Consider the following 17208-nt stretch of genomic DNA (forward strand, 5'->3'; position numbering starts at 1 on the left):
ATAAATAAAAATTATAACAAAAAAGAAAAAGGGAGAGAGAATCCTTCTCTATCTCCCTCTCCTCTCTCAATTTCTTTCTGTCCTAACCAATAAAGTGGAAAAAATGTCCTCTAGGAGCAGTGGATCTGTAGTGTGGGCACTGAGCCCCAGTGATAACACTGGAGGCGTGCACGAGAGAGAGGGAGAGAGAGTTTTGCAACACTGCTTCACCACTTGTGAAGCTTCTCTCACTACAGGTGGGGACACCAGGGACTTGAACCTAGATCCTTGCACGATATGTGCACTCAACCACATGCACCACTGCCCTGCCCCTGAGAGGCAGCTTTCTTTCTTTTTTTTTTAATTTTATTTATTTTCCTTTTAGTTGTTCTTGTTTTTTAATGTTGTTGTAGTTATTATTGTTGTTATTACTGTTGTTGTCATTGGATAGGACAGAGAGAAATGGAGAGAGGAGGGTAAGACAGAGTTGGGGAGAGAAAGACAGACACCTGCAGACCTGCTTCACCACCTGTGAAGCGACTCCCCTGCAGGTAGGGAGCCAGGGGCTCAAATTGGGGATCCTTAAAGCCAGTCCTTACGCTTTGCACGAGTGGGCTTAACCTGCTGCGCTACTGCAAGACAGCTTTCTGATGGAAATGTAGAAATATGGGTAGGGGATTTTTCTTCAAACTGTGTTTGTACAGTTAGCTCATTGTTTTACTTAGCGTGTTTGTTTGGGTTAGATCAAGAGGGTAATGGAAGTCAGTGGGCCTCCAGCTTCCCAGCTGCAAGTTACCTCTTAGGCTGCCTTTCTGTTCCATGGTCCACTCTTTCTCAGTTTGTGTGTTTGTAACGTGAGCTCCCAGGAAGAAAATTTTAAAGACTAATCTGCAATTAGATCTGCAATAGGTTGCTGATCCATAGGTTCACTCCAAGTTATATTTTCTGCCTATCATCCTGCGCATTCTACTATCACTATCCTAGTAATGCTCTGCGTGTTCCTTCACCAGGAACTTTCTCCTTCCACTCTCTGAACTCTCCCTACACTCATCCTTTCCCTGGCAAACTCCTGTTAAGTCTCAGTGTCAGTGCCACCTCCTTACTCTGATATGGTCCTAACATAACCCTCACTGAGCCCACCATCTTTTTAAATTTTTTCCCTTTTGTTGCCCTTTTTTTTTTTTTTTTTACTATTGTTGTAGTTATTATTGTTGTTGTTACTGATGTCATCATTGTCAGATGATAGGACAGAGAGAAATGGAGAGAGGAGGGGAAGACAGAAAGGGGGAGAGAAAGATAGACACCTAGAGACTTGCTTCACCGCCTGTGAGCAACTCCCCTGCAGGTGGGGAGCTGGGGGGCTTGAACCGGGATCCTTATTCTGGTCCTTGCACTTTGCACCACCTGCACTTAACTCTCTGCACTACCACCTGACTCCTGAGCCTACCATCTTTAAGGCAACCAGACACTCTGGAGCCAGACCCTACGTGCTTGAATTCAATCCATCTGATTGTGTACATTCAAGCTACTCACTAATCCTCGCAGGGTCTGACTTTTTCAGGCCTTAATATGGAGACTATAGCGGCATCTGAGCTCTCAATGTATAATCGGGGAACTAAGAGTAATTCTGAGTACTTAGAGCTGACCTGCCTTGTCACAAGTCATGGACCATGTTAATCATTCACAGTAACCAGAGAGGGACTGTCACCATGCTGGTCACCACAGCATCCCAGTACATGGCACAGTGCCTATAAAATCTGTGGGATAAATGAATCTTCAGTTGCACAAGTTCACTGCTCCCAATCTAAACCACTATCATCTCTTGTCTGGATTCTGATTTTTATTTTATTATTATTATCAATTTTTATTTATTTATCTATTCCCTTTTGTTCCCCTTGTTGCTTTATTGTTATAGTTATTATTGTTGTTATTGATGTTGTCGTTGTTGGATAGGACAGAGAGAAGTGGAGAGAGGAGGAGAAGACAGAGAGGAGGAGAGAAAGATAGACACTTGCAGACGTGCTTCACCGCTTGTGAAGGGACTCCCCTGCAGGTGGGAAGCCGGGGGCTAGAACTGGAATCCTTACACTGGTCCTTGTGCTTTGCACCACCTGCACTTAATGCGTTGTGCTACCGCCCAACTCCCTTTATTATTATTATTTTTTAACTAAATGTTCATGAAAAGGAGGAGTTAGTGAACAACTCATGCTTGAGAATCCAACACTTTATCCACTGCACCACCTCCCAGCCTTATCAAAGAGCACCCAAGAGCCCAACATGGCCGGAGCTGAGGAAGTAAGGAAATGGGCTGAGGAAGCAGAAAGTGAAATTGAGTGGATGGAGTCAGCTTACATAGGGCATCAGCGTTATTCCAAGTAAGACAAGAAACTAGAAGAATAACATAACTTCATTTTAGTCTGGGAAAGATCCTTTTGACTGGACTGGAGGGGAGCAAGGACAGAAGCAGGAAGATGGGTCAAGAACCTATTTCAAAACCCATACTAGGGCTGGGGAGATATCCCCTGCTACCTCACCACCGGGCAAGATAGAGAACGAGCGCGGAAGTGGGAGGGCTTTATAGGGCACCAACCAGGAGTGACGTGTCGGGACAGGATTGATTGAAAAGGGCACTGCGAGAATATGGCAGGAAGTGGCAAAACCTGAGGGCAAAGACTGCATCTGTATAATTCCCCAACACCCGAGGCACTAAAAGTTCCAGGTTCAATCTCCAGCATCATATAAACCAGAGCTGAGCATTGCTTTGGTCTCTCTGTTTCTTTTTCTCTATACCTCTCTCTAACTAAAATAAAATAGAATTTTCCCTGGCTGTCCCTTCTCCTTGAACCTGTATTCTAGAGAGAGTTGTTCATTAACTCCTCTTTCATGTATTGCTTTAATGCTATCTTCTCAATGAGCCTACATAGATGGTCCTATTCATTTATTTAATTTTTATTTATTTATTTTTTTTTACCAGAGCACTGCTCAACTCTGGCTAGTGATGGTTCGGGGGATTTAACCTGGGGCTTTGGAACCTCAGGCATGAGGGTCTTTTGCATAATTATTATGCTTTCTACCCCCACCTTAATTTATTTTTTAATAGTTTCCTGATTTACTGAATAGAAACAGAAATGGAGAAGCCAGAGCTGAGCAGTACTCTGGTAAAAAAAGAAAAAAGAAAAAAAAAAAGAAACAGAAATGGAGAACAAATGGAGAGATAGGGAGAGATAAAGAGTTACCTATAGCACAACTTCACCGCCCAGGAAGCTTTTTCCCCTTGGAGGTTTGAACCTCAGTCCTTCTGCATTGGAACGCGTGTGCTAAACCAAGCGCCTGACCTCTATTTTATTTTTAATGTATTTATTTATTTATTACTGCATAGAAACAGAGAGAAATTGAGAGGCGGGGGCAGGGGACAGAGAGGGAAAGAGCGAGACACCAGCAGCCATGCTTCACCACTCATAAAGCTTTCCCTTTGCAGGTGGTGACCAGGGGCTTGAACCTGCAACCCTGTGCACTGTGATGTGAGCACTTAACCAGGTGCGCCACCACTTGACCCCTGACCTCTTTTTTATTTTTTGCCTCCAGGATTATTGCTGGGGCTCAGTGCCTGCACTGCAAATCTACTGCCCCCGGAGGTCATTTTCCCCCCATTTTTGTTGCCCTTGTCACTGTTGTTGGATAGGACAGAGAAAAATGGAGGGTGGAGGGAAAGACAGAGAGGGAGAAAGATAGAGACACTTGCAGACCTGCTTCATTACTTGTGAAGCTACCCCCTGCAGGTGGGGAGCATAGGGGCTCAAACCAGGATCCTTACTCCAGTCTGCACTTTGAGCCATATCTGCTTACTGCTTAACCCGCTGAGCAACCGCCCAACCCTCTTGACCTCTATTTTTTATGAGACAGAGATTGAGAAAGATCAGAGCAATACTTTGCCATGTATGATGCTCATCACACACACACACACACACACACACACACACACACACACACACACACACACACACACACACACACCATGACCTAAAGAACAAAGACGGAAATTCCAGTGATGATTAGCATAGAATGGTGATGCTTTCACTGCTGTATACATAGCTCTAAAATCATCAAGTTGTGTGCACTAAACATGTAGCGCTATCTGTAGACCGATCATACTCTAATATAATGGTTTAAGAAAAGTCAGGGCTGTGGTCTGGGAGGTGGCACAGTGATAAGGCTTTGGACTCTCAAGCATGAGGTCCTGAGTTTGATCCCCCACAGCACATGTGCCAGAGTGATATCTCGTTCTTTCTTACTCCTCCTATCTTTTCTCATGAATGAATAAATAAAACCTTTAAAAAAAAAGAAAGAAAGAAAGAAAAGAAAAGTCAGGGCTGGGGCGATAGCATAATGGTTATGCAAAAGTCTTTCATGCCTGGGGTTCAAAGGTCCCAGGTTCGATCTCCAGCACTGCCATAGTTAGAGCTGGGCAGTGCTCTCTGATCTTGATCTCTCTCTCTCCCTCGCCCTCTCCCTCTCCCTGTACCCTGTATATGTCTTTCTATATCTCTCTCATTAAAAATAAATTAAATTAAATATTTAAAAAAGTGAAAAAACAGCAGCCCAGGGGGTAACATAGTGGTAGAGCTTTGGGTTTGTAAACATGAGGTTCTGAATTCGATCCCTGACACTATATATGCCAGAGTGATGCTCTGGCTTCTCTCTTTCTTGCTCATGAAATAAATAAATCTTCTTATATATTTTTTTAAAGTGAAGAAAGGGACAGAGAGGTATCTCATTTTGTAGGACATGTGCCTTGCCATGCATGTGGCTCAGGTTTTGTTGCCAATGGCAACAAAAGATTTTGTGCTGGCGTGTTTCTCCTCTATTTGAATGAAAAAAAAAAAAAATTCAGACTTGTCCATACCCACAACATCCTCACCCCTCACCTCACCTCGCTCTGATCTTCTTGTTTTTGCTTTTTTTTTTTTTTTCCAGAGCACTTCTCAGCTCTGACTGAGGTGGTGAGGGGGATTGAACCCAGGACTTTAGAGCTTTAGGAAGGCATGAGAATCTTTTTTGCATAAGCATTCTATCTTCCCCACCCTCTAATCTTCTTTAATTTTGCTTCATTCGATTTAACACTGTAATTAACATTTCTTGTGTTAATTATCTTTTTCTGATAGTTTTTTTCTAAAATACCAGTGCCACAAGACAGGGACCTTTGTTTATTTGCTGATAGATTTCCAAGTGCTTAGATCAGTACTTGGCACATACAAAGCACTGGATATTCTTGAATAAGTGGGTACATATTTGTACATACATATATGGCTCCACAGTTTTAATCTATAGTTACAAGGGTTGCTGAGATTAAGGGGCCGGGGAGGGGAGCAATCCCTATAGATGAAAAAAACCAAAGCTGGGAGTTGGGCAGTAGCAAACCCGCGGAAGGATCCCGGTTCGAGCCCCCCTGCTCCCCATCTGCAGGGGAGTCACTTCACAGGCGGTGAAGCAGGTCTGCAGGTGTCTCTCTTTATCTCCCCCTCTCTGTCTTCCCCTCCTCTCTCTATTTCTCTCTGTCCTATCCAATAACAATGATATCACTAACAACAGTAATAACTACAACAATAAAACAAGGGCAACAAAGGGGAATAAATAAATATTTTAAAAATAATAACTACAACAATAAAACAACAAGGGCAACAAAAAGGGAATAAATAAATAAATATTGAAAAAAAGAAAAAAAGCCAAGGCTTCTTCGCTTGCCAGTTAGACATAACGCCCTAAATAGAGTTCATCTATGTGGATCTTGTCTATAGAAATGGTTTACACAGGGCCCCATCTTGGAGCAGTCTACGCTGTCTCCTGCCGTTTGGGTGCTCTGCTGTCTAGGTGTGGCCTCGCACATGTGGCCTTGATGGAATGTCCTGATTAGTTATCAGATGTGCCTGAGCAGCTCTGGGGAATAGCTTGTCGGTTCAGGTCTCACACTAGAGAAAGGTTTTCTGTGAATTCTTTCTTGGGTTTTCTCTTGCCTCCTGCAACTCAAAATAGCACTCCCCTTGTGGTATCTTTTGTAGGTCTTTTTCCTTATTCTTAAAAAAAAAAAGACTTATTTAATTTAAATTATTTATTGTAAATGTTTTCATTTATTTATTTAAGAATTTATTTTCTGGGAGTCAGGCAGTAGCGCAGCGGGTTAACCGCAGGTGGCGCCAAGCGCAAGGACTGGCAGAAGGATCCCGGTTCGACACCCCAGCTCCCCACCTGCAGGGGAGTCACTTCACAAGGGGTGAAGCAGGTCAACAGGTGTCTCTCTTTCTCTCCTCCTCTCTGTCTTCCCCTCCTCTCTCATTTCTCTCTGTCCTATCTAACAATGACGACATCAATAAGAACAACAATAATAACTACAACAACAATAACGGCAAGGGCAACAAAAGGGAAAATAAACATAAAAAAATTTTAAAAAAGGATTTCTTTTCTAATTTTTTATTATCTTTATTTATTGCATAGAAACAGCCAGAAATGGAGAGAAAAGGGGGAGATAGAGAGAGATAGAGACAGAGAGACACCTGCAGCCCTGCTTCACCACTTTCAAAGCTTCCCCCCTGCAGGTGGGGACTGGGGGTTTGAACCCAAGTCCTTGTGCACCGTAATATGAGTGCTCAACCAGGTGCACCACCGCCTGGCCTCATTTTACCTTCTGTTGCCCTTTTTTTTTTTTTTTTTTTGTAGTTATTATTGATGTTGTCATTGTTAAATAGGACAGAGAGAAATGGAGAGAGATGGGGAAGACAAAGAGGGGGGAGAACGATAGACACCTGCACACCTGCTTCACTGCCTGTGAAGCGACTCCCCTGCAGGTGGGGAGCCGGGGGGCTTGAACTGGGATCCTTAGGCCCGTCCTTGTGCTTTGTGCCACGTGCGCTTAACCGGCTGTACTACCGCCCAACTCCCCATTTATATTTATTTATTATTGGATAGAGACAGAAACTGAGAGGGGAGGAGGAGATAGAGAGTGAAAGAGACAGAGTCTTGCCTCACCACTCATGAAGCTTTCCCCCTGCAGGGGGCACAGGGGCTTGAACCCGGGTCCTTGAACGCTATAATGTGTGTGCTCTTAACCAGATGTGCCACCACCTGGCCCCTCATTTAATTTTTTCTTTCTTTCTTTCTTTCTTTCTTTCTTTCTTTCTTTCTTTCTTTCTTTCTTTCTTTCTTTCCTTTTGTTGCCCTCGTTGTTTTATTGTTGTAGTTATTGATGTCGTCGTTGTTGGATAGGACAGAGAGGAGAAGACAGAGAGGAGGAGAGAAAGACACCTGCAGACCTGCTTCACCGCCTGTGAAGCGACTCCCCTGCAGGTGAGGAGCCGGGGACTGGAACCAGGATCCTTCCACCGGTTCCTTGTGCTTTGCGCCACATGCACTTAACCTGCTGCGCTACCGCCGGACTCCCTAATTTTATTATTAAAAAAATTTTGGGGGGGGGAGTCAGGCTGTAGCGCAGCGGATTAAGTGCAGGTGGCGCAAAGCACAAGGACCGGCATAAGGATCCAGGTTCGAACCCCGGCTCCCCACCTGCAGGGTAGTCGCTTCACAGGCGGTGAAGCAGGTCTGCAGGTGTCTATCTTTCTCTCCTCCTCTCTGTCTTCCCCTCCTCTCTCCATTTCTCTCTGTCCTATCCAACAACGACAACAACAATAATAACTACAACAATAAAACAACAAGGGCAACAAAAGGGAATAAATAAATAAAATAAATATTTTTTTAAAAATTTAAAAATTTTTTAAAATTATTTATTTTCCCTGTTGTTGCCCTTGTTGTAGTTATTATTGTTGTTGTTGACGTCGTTGTTGGATATGACAGAGAGAAATGGAGAGAGGAGGGGAAGACAGAGAGGGGGAGAGAAAGAGAGACACCTGCAGACCTGCTTCACCACTCATGAAGCGATCCCCCTACAGGTGGGGAACCAGGGCTAGAAGCCAGATCCTTACGCAGGTCCTTGCACTTCGTGCCACCTGCACTTAACCTGATGCGCTACTGCCCGACTCCCAACTTAATTTTTTTAAGACAGAGATAGGGAGACAGAGAGGCAGAGAGAGTGAAAGAGAACAGCACCAAAGCTTCCTTCAATGTGGTGGGGGCCAGGCTTGAACCTGACTTGTGTGCGAGGCAAATCTAGATTTATTTTAGGAATAATGAAATATTCTAATATTAAATTGCATAACTATGAATTTACTTTAAAAAATCACTGAATTAGGTGCCAGGTGGTTGCTCAGCTGGTTGAGTGCACATGCACTTAAGGAGCCAGGATTAAGCTCCCAGTCCCCATTTGCAGAGAAAAACTTTGCAAGCAGTAAAGCAGTGTCACAGGTGTCTTTTTCTCTTCCTCTCTATCTTCCCCCTTCCTCTCAGTTTCTCTTTGTCTCTATCAAATAAATAAATAAATAAATAAATGGACCGGGTTGTGGTACAACCAGTAAAGCACATATGTTATAATGTGCAAGGACCCAGATTCAATCTCCCTACTCCCTATCTGCAGGGTGAGACTACATGAGTGGTGAAGTAATGCTGCAGGTATCTCTCTTTCTGTCTCCCTTTCTTTTTTTTTTTTTTTAAATATTTATGTTATTTATTTATTCCCTTTTGTTGCCCTTGTTGTTTTATTGTTGTAGTTATTATTGTTGTTGTCGTTGTTGGATAGGACAGAGAGAAATGGAGAGAGGAGGGGAAGACAGACAGGAGGAGAGAAAGATAGACACCTGCAGACCTGCTTCACCGCCTGTGAAGCGACTCCCCTGCAGGTGGGGAGCCGGGGTTCGAACCGGGATCCTTATGCCGGTCCTTGTGCTTTGCGCCACCTGTGCTTAACCCGCTGTGCTACAGCCCGACTCCCTCTGTCTCCCTTTCTATCTCGCCCTTCCATCTCAGTTTAACTCTGTCTCTATCTAATAAATGAATAAAGAAATTAAAATATTAAATAAAAAAAGAAAGTGTCTTTGGGCTGGGGAGATAGCATAATGGCTATGCAAACAACTTTCATGCCTGAGACTCCAGGGTGCTTGGTTCAATCCCCAACACCACCATAAGCCAGAGCTGAGCAGTAATTCTCTGGCCTCTCTGTATTTTTCTCTCACTGAAATGAAATGAAATGAAATAAAATATACATATATATTTTTTAATTATTTATTGGATAGAGATAGCCAGAAATTGAGAGGGCGAGAAACAGGGGAGCCACCAGGCAGCACTGAGCCAGAGACGACCCAAACTGCCCCTGCGGCTACAGACAGACTATGACCCACATAGTCAACGACTGCCACCTCTCCAGATTCAAAGGAGGTCTCGAAACTTTACATCAGGCTCAACCTGACGCTGTTGTCTGGCTACGGAAGAAGGGCAAACGCTAGAAGAAGAAGAATTGCTTCACCACTCACAAAGCTTTCCCTCTGTAGGTGGGGACCAGGGGCTCTAACCCAGGTCCTTGCACATTTTAACATGTGCACTCAACCACCACCCTGCTCCAATTTAAAATATATATATATATATATATTTTATTGTTGTTGTTGTAGTTATTATTGTTGTTGTTGTTGGATAGGACAGAGAGAAATGGAGAGAGGAGGGGAAGACAGAGAGGGGGAGAGAAAGATAGACACCTGCAGACCTGCTTCACCGCCTGTGAAGCGACTCCCCTGCAGGTGGGGAGCCGGGGTTCGAACCGGGATCCTTATGCCGGTCCTTGTGCTTTGCGCCACCTGCGCTTAACCCGCTGCGCTACAGCCCGACTCCCTAAATTTTTTTTAAGTCACTGATTTATACACTAATGTAGGTGAACTTATGGTATGTATATTAATTTACTAGGGATACCAGACTGGGAGCCTGAAACAAGAGGCATTTATTGTCTCACAGCCGAGAAACTAGACACAGAGCCTTCAGTGAAATTGTTCCTTAAAATTCACCCTCAACAGTTAAACAACTCATATATATATATATATATATATATATATATATATATATATATATATATATATATATATATATTCCCTTTTGTTGCCCTTGTTGTTTTATTGTTGTAGTTACTGATGTCGTCGTTGTTGGATAGGACAGAAAGAAATGGAGAGAGAAAGGTAAGACAGAGAGGGGGAGAGAAAGACCTGCTTCACTGCTTGTGACGCGACTCCCCTTCAGGTGTGAGTCAGGGGCGCGAACCGGAATCCTTACACCGGTCCTTGCACTTTGCGCCACTTGCGCTTAACCTGCTGCGCTACCGTCCGACTCCCAATAGTTAAACATACCCAGGTCCAGGAAGTTCTAGCCCGGGGAAGGGTCATGGGACCCCTTTTTTTGTGAATGGGGACTCTTTCTCATCAGAAGAGCCAGGAGACCCTGTATGCTACTGACTACACAAGCAACTGGGTTGATACAGATGCCTTTCACCAAGGTAGGGGATTTATGAAGGAAGGATCAGAATGAAAGAGGATAACTTAAGTTTTGGATACATTTGATGGAGATACTTAAAGACATCTAAAAACAAGAGGTAATTGAGCATAGAGTCCTAAGTCTAGCATGGGAATTTGGACTGGTAATCTAGTCTTAGAGCAATTAGTGTAAAAACAGTACTGGAAACCTTGAATAAATAAGCAAATGCTGGTTCAAGGTAGAACCCTAGATAATTAAAAAATAAAATAAAATAAAAATGTATTTGTAAGATAAACAGAAGAGGGAATTCTAACAGACTGAAAAATATTAGCCAAAAAGGTTGGTGAAATAATTTTGGAAGGGTTGGGAAAACAACAGAATGGTTACACAAAAGATTTTCATATTTAAGACTCTGAAGTCCCAGTCTCAGTTCTTAGCACCACCATAAAGCAGAGCTGAGCAACACTCTGATCTCTCTTCCTCTCTGTGGGTATCATCCTTTGTTAAAAAAAAAAAAAAAATCAGGAGTAGATAGCATTAATGGTTATGCAAAGAAACTCTCATGCCTGATACTCCAAAGTCCCAGGTTCAGTCCCCCACACCACCATAAGCTAGAGCTGATCAGTGAGTGATCTGGTTTAAAAAACAAAGTGGTCTGGGAGGCAGTGCAGTGGATAAAGCACTGGACTCTCAAGTGTGAGGTCCCCAGTTCAATCCCCAGCAGCACATGTACCAGAGTGATGTCTGTTTTTTTCTCTCTCCTCCTTTCTCATGAATAAATAAAATCTTAAAAAAATAAAAGAATCTTACAGGAAGAAAGGAAAAGATTCCAGGAAAAGAAAACTGTTCAGTTGGATATGGCCCCAGGATCACTGGTTGGAGCAATGAAAGGAAGAAACTGAAATTAGGAGGTTAGGAAACATTTTTTTTTTTAAATCAGACTTTTTTTTTATATATCAGAGCACTGCTCAGCTCTTGCTTATAGTTTTCAGGTGATTGAACCTGGGGTTTTGGAGACTCAGGCATGAAAGTCTGTTTGCATAACTATTATACTCCCTACCTCCGCAAATGAAACAAATTCTTCAAGATAATTTTTGGAGTCACTCACTAAATAAGAAAGTGACTGCTCCTGACAAGATTAAATAAAAGGATTACGTGTATTTTGTACTTCATGTTTCCTCAGCAAATCACTATGGCAAAGAGCAAACTGAACTAATATGGTCAGTTTAGAACATCTCACTTTATTTTTATTTATTTATTTTTTACTCTTAAATTACAGAGCAGAGCCTAGAGCTCCCTCTTGTGGTTAATTATTGATTTGTGTGTTTTCCTAGACTTGAGAAGCATTAGAACAAGGATCAGCAAACCGACCCTGAGGCTGCATCTGTCAAGATGTCTATTTTGGTATGGCCTGTGAATGAAAAATGTTTTCTTATAATTTTTAGTGTTTGAAAAAAAATCAAATGAAAGAAAAAAATGTCTTATTTTGGTATCAAGGTTTTTCTCTGGGCCTTCATGCCTGCATGATCCGACCACTACCAGCAGATTCTTTTTTCTTTCTTTCTTTCTTTCTTTCTTTCTTTCTTTCTTTCTTTCTTTCTTTCTTTCTATTTTTCGAGAGTGAGAGACACAGAGAAAAAAATAATGTCTCAAAACTTCCCAGTGAGGAAAGGAAAGCCTCTTTAACAAAGCTGCTGGTAAATTTTGTACTAAAGGCTAGAGAGATGCAATCTCAGACATGATTCAGTAGGTAGCTCCCAGGTTTGAGCCTCAGTACCACATATGCCAGACTGATGTTCTGTTTTACTATCTCTTTCTTTCTCATGTTAATATATAAGTAAATATTGTTTTAATTTTTTATATTTATTTATTACCTTTTTTGTTGCCCTTGTTGTTTTATTGTTGTAGTTATTATTGATGTCATTGTTGTTGGATAGGACAGAAAGAAATGGAGAGAGGAGGGGAAGACAGAGAGGAGGAGAGAAAGATAGACACCTGCAGACCTGCTTCACCGCCTGTGAAGCAACTCCCCTGCAGGTGGGGAGCCGGGGGCTCGAACCGGGATCCTTAAGCCGGTCCTTACGCTTTGCGCCACCTGCGCTTAACCGCTGCGCAACTGCCCAACTCCCTATAAGTAAGTATTTTAAATAATTATGGCGATAACAGTTCTATTATGTACAAGTGAATCTATACCTGTGAGTATTATGTAGATGTAAGGAATCTGAGTAAGAGGGCTGGGGACGCAGCATAATGGTTATGGAAAAAGGCTCTCATGCCTGAGACTCTGAGGTCCCACGTTCATTCCATAGCCTCACCATAAGCCTGAGCAGTGCTTAGGTGTACCTCTCTCATGAAAAAATAAAATAAAATAGGAAGTCGTGCGGTGGCGCAGCGGGATAAGCGCATGTGGCACGAAGCGCAAGGACCAGCCTAAGGATCCTGGTTCGAGACCTGGCTCCCCACCTGCAAGGGAGTCCCTCCACAGGCGGTGAAGCAGGTCTGCAGGTGTCTATCTCCCCCCATTTCCCTCCTCTCTCCATTTTTCTCTGTCCTATCCAACAATGACGTCAATAACTACAACAATAAAACAACAAAAGGGAATAAATAAATAAATATAGTTAAAAGAATAGAAATACATACTTTAAAAAAAAGGTGGGAATACGGCAGTAGCGCAGCGGGTTAAGCGCATATGGCGCAAAGTGCAAGGAACGGCATAAGGATCCTGGTTGGAGCCCCTGGCTCCCAACCTTCAGGGGACTCGCTTCACAAGCGGTGAAGTAGGTCTGCAGGTGTCTATCTTTCTCTCCCCCTCTCTGTCTTCCCTGCCTCTCTCCATTTCTCTTTGTCCTATCCAACAACGATGACATCAACAACAACAACAATAAAACAACAAGGGCAACAAAAGGAAATAAATAAATAAATAAATAAATAAATAAAAGGTGCTTGGTGAATCGGACAGCCTCATGTAGAAAAGTGAAACTAGTGTGAGTGGGAGAGTACAGGTCTTGGAAAAGGATGACAGAGGACCTAGTGGGGGTTTTATTGTTATATGGAAAACTGAGAAATGTCATGCATGTACAAACTATTGCATTTACTGTGAAATGTAAAATATTAAGCCCCCAATAAAGGAAAAAATTATTTAAAAAAAAAAGTGAAACTAGACCACCACAAACACCATGAATTAAAATTAGCTCAAAATGAATCAAAGATCTGTATATTATATCCGAGACTATAAAACATCCAGAAGAACATATCAGTGAAACATTTCAGGACTTTAACATTAATGATGTATTTGGAAAGGGTGAGGGTAGATAGCAAAGAGACTCTCATGCCTGAAGCTCCAAAATCCCAGGTTCAATCCCCCAGACCACCATAAACTAGAGCAGTGATCTGGTTAAAAAAAAAAAAAAAGTATTTGGAGACTCCACCCCATGGTCAAAGTAAACTAAAACAAGATTGAACTAGTGGATTAAATCAAATTGAAAAGCTTTTATACACAAAAGAAAATTCCATAGGGATAAACAGGAAACCCAGAAAATGGAAAAATATACTTGCACTTTGCATTTCTGACAAGCAGTTGATATCAAACATCTATAAAGAATTCATATAGCTCAACAAAAAGAAAAAGAACAACCCAATAAAAAAGTGGCCAGCGGGAGTCGGGCTGTAGCGCAGCTGGTTAAGCGCAGGTGGCGCAAAGCACAAGGACCGGCATAAGGATCCCGGTTCGAACCCCGGCTCCCCACCTGCAGGGGAGTCGCTTCACAGGTGGTGAAGCAGGTCTGCAGGTGTCTATCTTTCTCTCCTCCTCTCTGTCTTCCCCTCCTCTCTCCATTTCTCTCTGTCCTATCCAACAACGATGACAACAACAATAATAACTACAACAATAAAACAACAAGGGCAACAAAAGGGAATAAAGAAAATAAATATTAAAAAAAAGTGGCCAGAAAATATGAATAGGCAGTTCTCTAAAGAAGACAGACAGGGCTCAGGTGGTGGCACACCTGGTTAAGTACACACATTAGGGGATCGCGCTGTAGTGCAGTGGGTTAAGCGCATGTGGCATGAAGCACAAGGATTGGGTCTTGATTTGAGCCCCTGGCTCCCCACCTGCAGTGAAGCAGGTCTACAGGTGTCTAGCTTTCTCTCCCCCTCTCTGTCTTCCCCTCCTCTCTCCATTTCTGTCTATCCAACAACAATGATATCAATAACAACAATAATAACTACAAAAAAAAAAAAGGGCAACAAAAGAGAAAAAAAAAGTACACACATTAGAGTGTGCAAAGACCCAGGCTCAAGCCCCGGTCCCCACCTGCAGGGGAAAAGCTTCACATGTGGTGAAGCAGGGCTACAGGTGTTTCTCTGTCTCCCTCCCTGTCTATCTCCTCCTCCCCTTTCAATTTCTCTTTGTCTCTATCCAATAATAAATAAATAAAAAGATAAAAAAAAAGAAGAAGATAGACACATGGCCCACAGACATATGCAGAAATGCTTCACTTCACACATCACCAGAGAAATACAAATTATTATTATTTTTTTTAAATTTCTTTATTGGGGAATTAATGAATGTATTTACTGTTGAATGTTTTACATTCAACAGTAAATACAATAGTTTTTACATGCATAACATTTCCTAGTTTCCCATATAACAATACAACCCCCACTAGGTCCTCTATCATCCTTCATGGACTGTATTCTCCCCAACCACCCACCCCAGAGTCTTTTACTTTGGTGCAATATGCCAATTCCAGTTCAGGTTCTACTTATGTTTTCTTTTCTGATCTTGTTTTTCAACTTCAGCCTGAGAGTGAGATCATCCCATATTCATCCTTCTGTTTCTGACTTATTACACTTAACATGATTTTTTCAAGATCCATCCAAGATCGGCTGAAAATGGTGAAGTCACCATTTTTAATAGCTGAGTAGTATTCCATTGTGTATATAGACCACAACTTGCTCAGCCACTCATCTGTTGTTGGACACTTGGGTTGCTTCCAGGTTTTGGCTATTACAAATTGTGCTGCTAAGAACATATGTGTACACAGATCTTTTTGGATGGATGTGTTGGGTTCCTTAGGATATATCCCCAGGAGAGGAATTGCAGGCTCATAGGGTAGGTCCATTTCTAGCCTTCTGAGAGTTCTCCAGACTGTTCTCCACAGAGGTTGGACCAATTGACATTCCCACCAGCAGTGTAGGAGGGTTCCTTTGACCCCACACCCTCTCCAGCATTTGCTGCTGTTACCTTTTCTGATGTATGACATTCTCACAGGAGTGAAGTGGTATCACATTGTTGTCTTGATTTGCATTTCTCTGACAATCAGAGACTTGGAGCATTTTTTCATGTGTTTCTCAGCCTTTTGGATCTCTTCTGTGGTGAATATTCTGTCCAAGTCCTCCCCCCATTTTTGAATGGGGTTATTTGTTGTCTTGTTGTTGAGTCTGGCAAGCTCTTTATATATGTTGGTTATTAAACTCTTATCTGATGTATGGCATGTAAAGATCTTCTCCCATTCTGTGAGGGGTCTCTTGGTTTGGGTAGTGGTTTCTTTTGCTGTGAAGAAGCTTTTTAATTCGATGTAATCCCATAGGTTTATACTTGTCTTAGTCTTCTTTGAAATTGGATTTGTTTCATTGAAAATGTCTTTAAAATTTATGCAGAAAAAAGTTCTGCCAATATTTTCCTCTAAGTATTTGATAGTTTGTGGTCTAACATCCAAGTCCTTGATCCACTTGGAATTTACTTTTGTATTTGGTGAAATACAGTGATTCAGTTTCATTCTTCTGCATGTTTCAACCCATTGTTTCCAACACCATTTGTTGAAGAGACTCTGCTTTCCCCATGTAATAGTCTGGGCCCCTTTATCAAAGATTAGATGTCCATAGGTGTGGGGCCTCATTTCTGGGTTCTCAATTCTATTCCACTGGTCAGTGTGTCTGTTCATGTTCCAGTACCAAGCAGTTTTGATAACAATGGCCCTATAATACAGTTTGAGATCTGGGAGTGTGATGCCTCTAGTTCTGTTCTTTTTTCTCAAGATTGTTTTGGCAATTCTAGGTCTTTTCTGGTTCCAGATAAACATTTGTAGCATTTGTTCTATTCTCCTAAAAAATGTGCTTGGGATCTTGATGGGGATAGCATTAAATTTGTAGATGACTCTGGGTAATATATTCATTTTGATGATGTTAATTCTTCCAACCCATGAACATATCTTTCCACTTCTTGGTGTCTTTTTCAATTTCTTTGAGTAGTGACTCATAATTTTCAGTATACAAGTCTTTCATTTCTTTGGTTAGGTTTAATCCTAGATATTTTATTGTTTTTGTTGCTATAGTAAAAGGAATTGATTTCTGGATTTCAATTTCTTCTAACTTAGTGTTTGCATAGAGGAATGCCATTGACTTTTGAATGTTAATTTTATAGCGTGGTACCTTACTGTATTGCCTGATGATTTCCAAAAGCTTCTTGCTGGATTCCTTAGGTTTTTCCATGTATACTATCATGTCATCTGCAAATAAGGAGAGTTTGACTTCTTCTCTTCCAATCTGTATTCCTTTAATTCCTTGCTCCTGCCTGACTGCTACAGCAAGAACTTCCAACACTATGTTGAATAGTAATGGTGATAGTGGGCAGCCCTGTCTAGTACCTGATCTGAGATCTGAGTGGAAATGCTTCCAGTTTTTCATCATTGAGTATGATGTTGGCTGTAGGTTTGCTATATATAGACTCCACTATCTTCAGGAATTTTCCATCTATTCCCATTTTTTGTAGTGTTTTGATCATAAAGGGATGTTGTATTTTGTCAAAGGCTTTCTCTGCAACTATTGATATGTCCA

This window comes from Erinaceus europaeus, chromosome 7 (genome assembly GCF_950295315.1).
Source record: "Erinaceus europaeus chromosome 7, mEriEur2.1, whole genome shotgun sequence".
In the NCBI taxonomy this organism is placed as follows: Eukaryota; Metazoa; Chordata; class Mammalia; order Eulipotyphla; family Erinaceidae; genus Erinaceus; species Erinaceus europaeus.